This window comes from Pavona decussata, unplaced genomic scaffold (assembly GCF_977016875.1).
Source record: "Pavona decussata unplaced genomic scaffold, jaPavDecu1.1 SCAFFOLD_77, whole genome shotgun sequence".
NCBI classification, from domain to species: domain Eukaryota; kingdom Metazoa; phylum Cnidaria; class Anthozoa; order Scleractinia; family Agariciidae; genus Pavona; species Pavona decussata.
Window position 1 is genome coordinate 47,973 of NW_028145495.1, and position 6,493 is coordinate 54,465.

Below are 6,493 nucleotides of genomic sequence, written 5' to 3' on the forward strand. Positions count from 1 at the left end.
AAATATTAAGAGAGAACCCAAATGGGTTAGCCCGAATCAGGCACAAGGTTCTTTGCAAGGCGCCCACCTGGAAAAAGAATTTAATATACATGAAAAAGATAATTCAAGAGAAAAATCTCAGGATGATGTGATCACTTTGATTTGCCTTTTACCTTCAAAGAAAAAATAAGAAACATGAAACAACAAGAGACGTAAGCTCAGATTGCAGGAGATACTTGTCATGTGACAGGATAACATTCTCAGTATAGATTACTTAGTTTATTATTTCAGAATGTTCACAAGTATAAGAATGTTAGAGCGGTTTTCAATCGAGTGTCGTAAAACCAAAACCAAAGTCATTACTCTGGCCAATCACAACAGGTGCAAACAGTGCAATAAACAAATCAGAATTCAAAGAACTGAAATACATGTAACCGGAACCAAGCGCGGAAAAACGCGTGCGGCCAAAACATGATTGGTTTAGGGTTTTACATCTTATTAGTTGAGAAAGTGGCGCGAGTTTTATCAACCAATCACAGAGCGTAGTGATGCAAAACCAGAGCAAAAACGCAATTACTTTCGACAATCAATTGAAAATCGCTCTAACAAGTAAAACTTAGTATAGCTTTTTAGTTTCAGAATGTTAACACTTAACAAGTAATAAAAACGTTGTTCTTTAAAAGAGACAACCCTTTGGTTTACTATTCTTGAACAAGGGAATGGTAAATTAAAAGCAGATGAGTAGCGACCCTGTTTAGTATCCAAGCTCGCATATTTCACTACAGATCGTAACTGAATGGAGAGATGATGTGGTCACGTGTTTAGGGCTTTAGAATTTTCATCTGTCATAGCGTCATTTCCTTGAAAACAAATGTGCTTCTCATTGCCTCTCTCTAATGCCTGGCCTCCAATAGTGAACAGTGAACTGTTAAAGCAATGGGAATAAGATATGGGGGAACGGTATCCCTTTGCGATGGTGGGGGCTTTAGATTGACCAGTCACTATAACGGATAGGAAACATGACGTATTTTTAGCAAGCCGCTTATTTGAATAGTTATTTTACATATCTAGGAAAATTTGCATTTCGTTCTTTATCCCCACCATGGTGTATAAATTGAAGCTCCGCGACAAACTGCAATCGCAACTTAACAAAAAGGGATCAACTAGGATGCGATGCGGAAGGCTGTGGTGAGGGAAACACTTCAAGTCTCTTCATGTTTTAAAAACTGGACACAATTATCATCATTCCCAACCCTCTCACCTTAACATGAAAGCAGTATTTTCAGGCTTAAAGGTTTGGAAAAACAGCCCGACCAACCAGACACAGTACTTTATACAAAGGCTTTCACCATAGTGATGAGACAAGCGAACACAAGACGGTCACTTTTATCGAGACGAATTCTATCTTGAAGTATTATTTTATGTGACTCCAGCCAAATAACTGGAAACCCTTTACTACTGGGCCCTCCGAAGACACTTAGACTCAACAGAGAGATTTAGGGTAATGCTTTTTTGTTGTTGTTGTTGTTGTTGGTTTTTTTTTGCAAACGGCAAACGGCAGAAATGACCACGTGACCATGTCTACGACAAATCAAGGGCGGCTGCCTGAGAATATCGAGAACTTGCGTTCAAAACTGAAATTTCAGATTTGCTCATATTTTGTCAGGAGAATCTCTTTAGTGAACTATTTACCAAAATAACACTGAAACTTTCCAAAGATTTTTCGTTTTCGAGAATTACGGCATAACGTGAAATGCCGTGATTGCGTCGCACCCGGCGTTAAATTTTGACAAGGATTTGGTGCATTTTCAAATCGCTCAGGAAGGAAGACGGCTTAGTGTATTGAAACGATCTTAAAGGACCCTAGTCAGCCTTCGCCATTTTCGATGCCATCAAAATTATCGATATTGCATGGTGAAGCGAAATCTTATCGTTTTACTGTAAGTTGTGTTCCTGAAAGTATGTTTCATTATCTTTAGTAGTTTCACGGTGATTTCATTCATTTCGACATGCTCCGAATAAAACATAATAGCCAAACTCTTGCATATAAACAAAAACAAAGGTGTGTCTGATTAGGGCCCTTTAAGTTAGGCAACGAAGTTAAGTAAGGAATCCTTCTGAGAATACGGTCTTATGAAAATATTGCTGGAGGATTCTTATTTACATGCAGTTTTCAAAGTCCGAAGATTCCTATTTTCAGCATTTTCGTTGACACTTGAATTTGTTGGAACTTTGCGGACAAATATCGTTTCCTGGTACATCGAAATTGGTAGCAAGTATTAAACTATAGGAAAGCTTGGGTAATTTAAAATCCAAGCGTTGACGGGAGTAAACACATAGGAAATTTTAATATAATATCTTTTTCAAAAATGGCAGTGGTCACGCAAGTACAAGTTAACAAGTTTAAAATAAATTTATTGTTTATATTTCATTTCTGGTGGAATAAAACTAAGTTGTTATTCGGAAACAAAATCTCATGTGTTGATGGGTTTTTCCCTATAAAAATAAATTTCATTCCAAGTAGGTGATCACCGACCGCAAACGAAAAAGTGAAACGATCAGGTGTTGTGTCAAGCTTTCCTTGGTAGGCCAGCGTCACACGAAGGATACGAAACAAAATCAATAAATATTTCACATCAAAGTGCATCTGAAATCCCCACAGACGATAATGTTTCATTAAATTACTAATCGACTTGCGTGAAAGACTCCTTTGGTTCAGTAAAGTTGCGGAAAAGTTGCAGTCCGAGTTTTCATAAATCATAGGTTTGTCAAAGTTGTATCCCATCCTCACTGTCAATAAAATGTCGTGACAGGCACTAGATTGAGCTGGACAAGCGAAGACGAGAATTCTAAAAGCTGAAGAACAAGGTATCTGTGTTTTCAATTTTCAGGCCCTCGACTACATATCATAAACAAAACTGAGATATGAGAGCCGGTAGAATGCAGGGAAACGCAGGGCTAGAAATTTCGCCGCACTTTCTTTGTTGTACTTACGACTGAACCGATCTTAAAAGACGCCCAAACCGAATTTCTTCAGCAGAATTCAATGATTTTCTCTGCAGCAAGCCTGGCCTTAGTTGGCCGGGCGGCCGTAGATTTCCGGGCTAGACTCAGAGTGGGAGGTCTCGGATTCAATCCCGGGTGGACCAATAACAAGGATGATAATAACTGTGCCCATCATTGGGCGTTGAGGTGAAGGTCATTTGACCGCTAAGGTTCACCGAATGCATAATGTGGTTGGGTTTGCCTCGCCGAAATATTAAGCAGGTTGTTGTCCGATCAGCCTCATTGTTTAGTTGTTTTATTAATAAAACTAAAAGCTGATCCTGATCTACACGGATATCCTTCTGTGCTGATTGTTCCTGTTTAAGAAGACTTTTCACTGCTTCGAAGAAGTAATAAGTGAGCTAAAGCATTGCTTTTTCTCCAACTGGACACGGTCATTATGGACATTTGAATCTCGTTGTTGTAGAGGGATCAGCACTGTGTTGGGATTTATTTTGTAACAGATCGGGGCAGATTCTCACATCAGGAACTGAGGGAGTAGTCAAAATATCCTTAAGTGTTACATTTCTTGGTCTGGTATCGCTTAATTAAGGTGCTTCAATCTAAGACAACCACCGTTAGAGTTATTCTGCAACCTTTTCGGGTATTGCACTGTGGCGGATTCACACCCTTCCAATCCCTGACTCGTCCCCAGCTGTCTCTTATGATATCATACGGTCGGGAGGAGACTAGGACGGCAACGCAACGAAGGAGACGACGGTAAGAAGGAAGAAAGAAAAAGAGCCTCCGCCTCTTCTTTCTTCCCATCCTCCCCCGCGCATCTCTCAAGCGTTTCTCCTCTCGACCATGAGAGACGGACTAGGGACGAGTCAGATTCAGATATTCAGGTAAGTGGAGAGCCCGCTGTCGAACGCTCGACTTGCTTCTCTCAATCAAACGAAATATCTCGGCGCCCCCGCCCACCAATCTCGGTTTTGGTCGAAAAAAAAAGGAGGTCGGCCCCCCCAACATACACATTTGCGCTACTTCCCATTCGGAGGACGTTGGAGACCGGGGATCAGAAAATTGTAAAACCGTGCGTCTAAGTCACTGAAAAGAGCTTTTTTTTTTGTTGGTAGCGTACTTAGGTTCATTTGTACCCTTAGGAGGTACCAGTTATGACAGGTGGTTACGTTTGCACTGATATTTTTCCATCTTATAACAGTAGCGGTTCAAGGGGAGGGGTCAGCGCGGGGGATCTGGCCTGTACACAGTCCTTCACATAAAATGAAACTGATTTCATGTATTATTCAATGTATTTATTATTATTTCATGAATGCGGTAGGTGTGGTGATAGCGCGAAAGCATTAATTGGATGCTAGCAGCTACTATAGCTCATCCGCAGTTGGGTTGCAAAGCGCATTTGAACATATACAAGGAATTAGCATTACTTAGGGCTACACCCAAGAGGAGGCTTAAATTATGAACGATCGTGGAGAATGTAAGACTTTTTAGGGTGGGGACACTCACTATGTTTTCCTTTACCATATCTCGGCAAATGCGCAAAATCATTGAAGTGACGTCACGGTCTGGTTTAATGCTTGGCACTATAAAGACTCAAGCATGTAAATCGAAGACTGTAATGATTTTTGTTTCATCATTGGTGTCCTGTTGCCAGTTTTTCCAAAATTATCTTTGCGTCCAGCTGATTCCAACACAGGTAGCCCGAGCTCACCATTTGGGGCTTTTAAACGCGGTACTCAAACCATCTATAAAATTAAAGTATATGTATGAGGAAATTGAGATACTTTAGACTGAATTAACTTTTTAATGCGAACGTAAGCTCCTTTGGGCTACCTGTAATCCCACAAAAATTGCAAAGCCCGATCCATGATCTACTTTTATAATTAATGTTTCATTGTTTTTCACATCACATTTACGGACGTGCACTGGCAAAGTGTTCGCTGGGCCATAAAATGCGTTAATGACATGTGGCTTGAAAACCCTGATTCCAGACATGTGATCTTCCCATTGCAGGCGCGATACTAGCCTGTTTAACAGGCTTGACCTAAAATTTGCTCAGCTCCTCAGTTTAAAACTCTGTATTGGTAACCATTTTTCTTTTGTCCTACGAATAAACATCATCCCCTTAACAATCACCCCTTGAGTACCAAGCTAAGCCATTCCATTCAACCTCATCGGGAGAGTATCAGACGCGGCTTAAATGTTATGTAACAACGAACCGTACAGTAAGTCAACAACCGCGTATTTATTTATTTATTTATTTATTTATTTATTCATTTATTTATCCTCGTTATACGTGAGATCCGAATATGTGTTTACACCATCATACGTTCTAAGGCATTCAAAGCCAGTGACACCATATCTGACCCACCCACCACTCAGTCCTGTTATCACATATCACTCTTCCCTTCGATCCATATCATTCGATCAGTTACTGACAAACATTTCAAGATTCTGTCTTTGCGCCACTGCCTTAAAATCTGCACCTCTTTTGATTTCTTTCAGCTGGACGCACTAACAACCTTAGCAACGTCATCCTTTAAGACCCAGGACCTGATAATTAAGACAATGAAAAAGTCGAAAAAGACGGGGAAAAAATTCGACAAAGAAATGTATGGAAGAGAATTAAAAGCCCATGGGGACAGACTCTTCCGTATATTTGTTCGTTGATTTTTTCCGCACGTTTCAACTTTGTCCTCGTCTCCACTATCGCTCCTAATTTAGACCATCCACCACCTATTTCAATGATGGAAAAAGGGCGCGTCTTTTTTTGCGCGCGAACCCATCATTGATTTTAGGGGAGGGCGAGGTTTGATTATTTTTTATTATTATTCAGTCTAGGATTGCAATCTTGGACAAATCAAATGAAAAATTAAGGCCACCCTCCCCCCTTCCCCCTTTTCCCATTTCAATGATGAAAAAATAACGCGCTCTTCTTCAATTGGCTGATATAATTACCAAAGAAGCTACGCTAAAATTTATAAATTATCAAGGAATTTCACATAATAATAGTAATGAAATCTTAGAGTATCGATAATATCATGAAATATATAAAATATCTCACGTTAAAAAAAAGGAAAACCATTATCTACACTGGTAATTTATTTCTTTTCCAGGGCATTGCTAGCACGGATGCACATCACAGGAATGAGCGTGCGCTTGTAACGATCTGTGCACAAGTGTGATAGGCTATAAATACGCTTCCCACTCGTGTTGTCTTTGGCGGCATGCTTAGGAGGTAACAGGCTGTGTAAACTACTTAGCGGGCTAGAGATACTATTAAAAAGCTTACTACACAGTTCTTGACGCCTATCATTCAGAGTGGACAGACCAAATCTAGCTAGGCCGTCACGGTATGGTAGGCCAGCAGCCCAAGCGAACAACCTTTTAAATATCTGATAATGGAATATTTACCCAGCCAACGCCCTAAGCTTCCATTTCTGACGCTCATAACGCTTGATAAAGTGTTTTTTCAGTGTATGACGTCCCAACATGTGACAATCTT

General features: G+C 40.2%; 1 protein-coding gene across 1 annotated transcript in view; it reads left to right on the forward strand.

Annotated features, from left to right (window-relative positions):
- The window catches only part of LOC146476358 (uncharacterized), a 77,286-nt gene that overhangs the window by 46,569 nt on the left and 24,224 nt on the right, over window positions 1-6,493 (forward strand). The gene's annotated exons all lie outside the window — the stretch shown is intronic.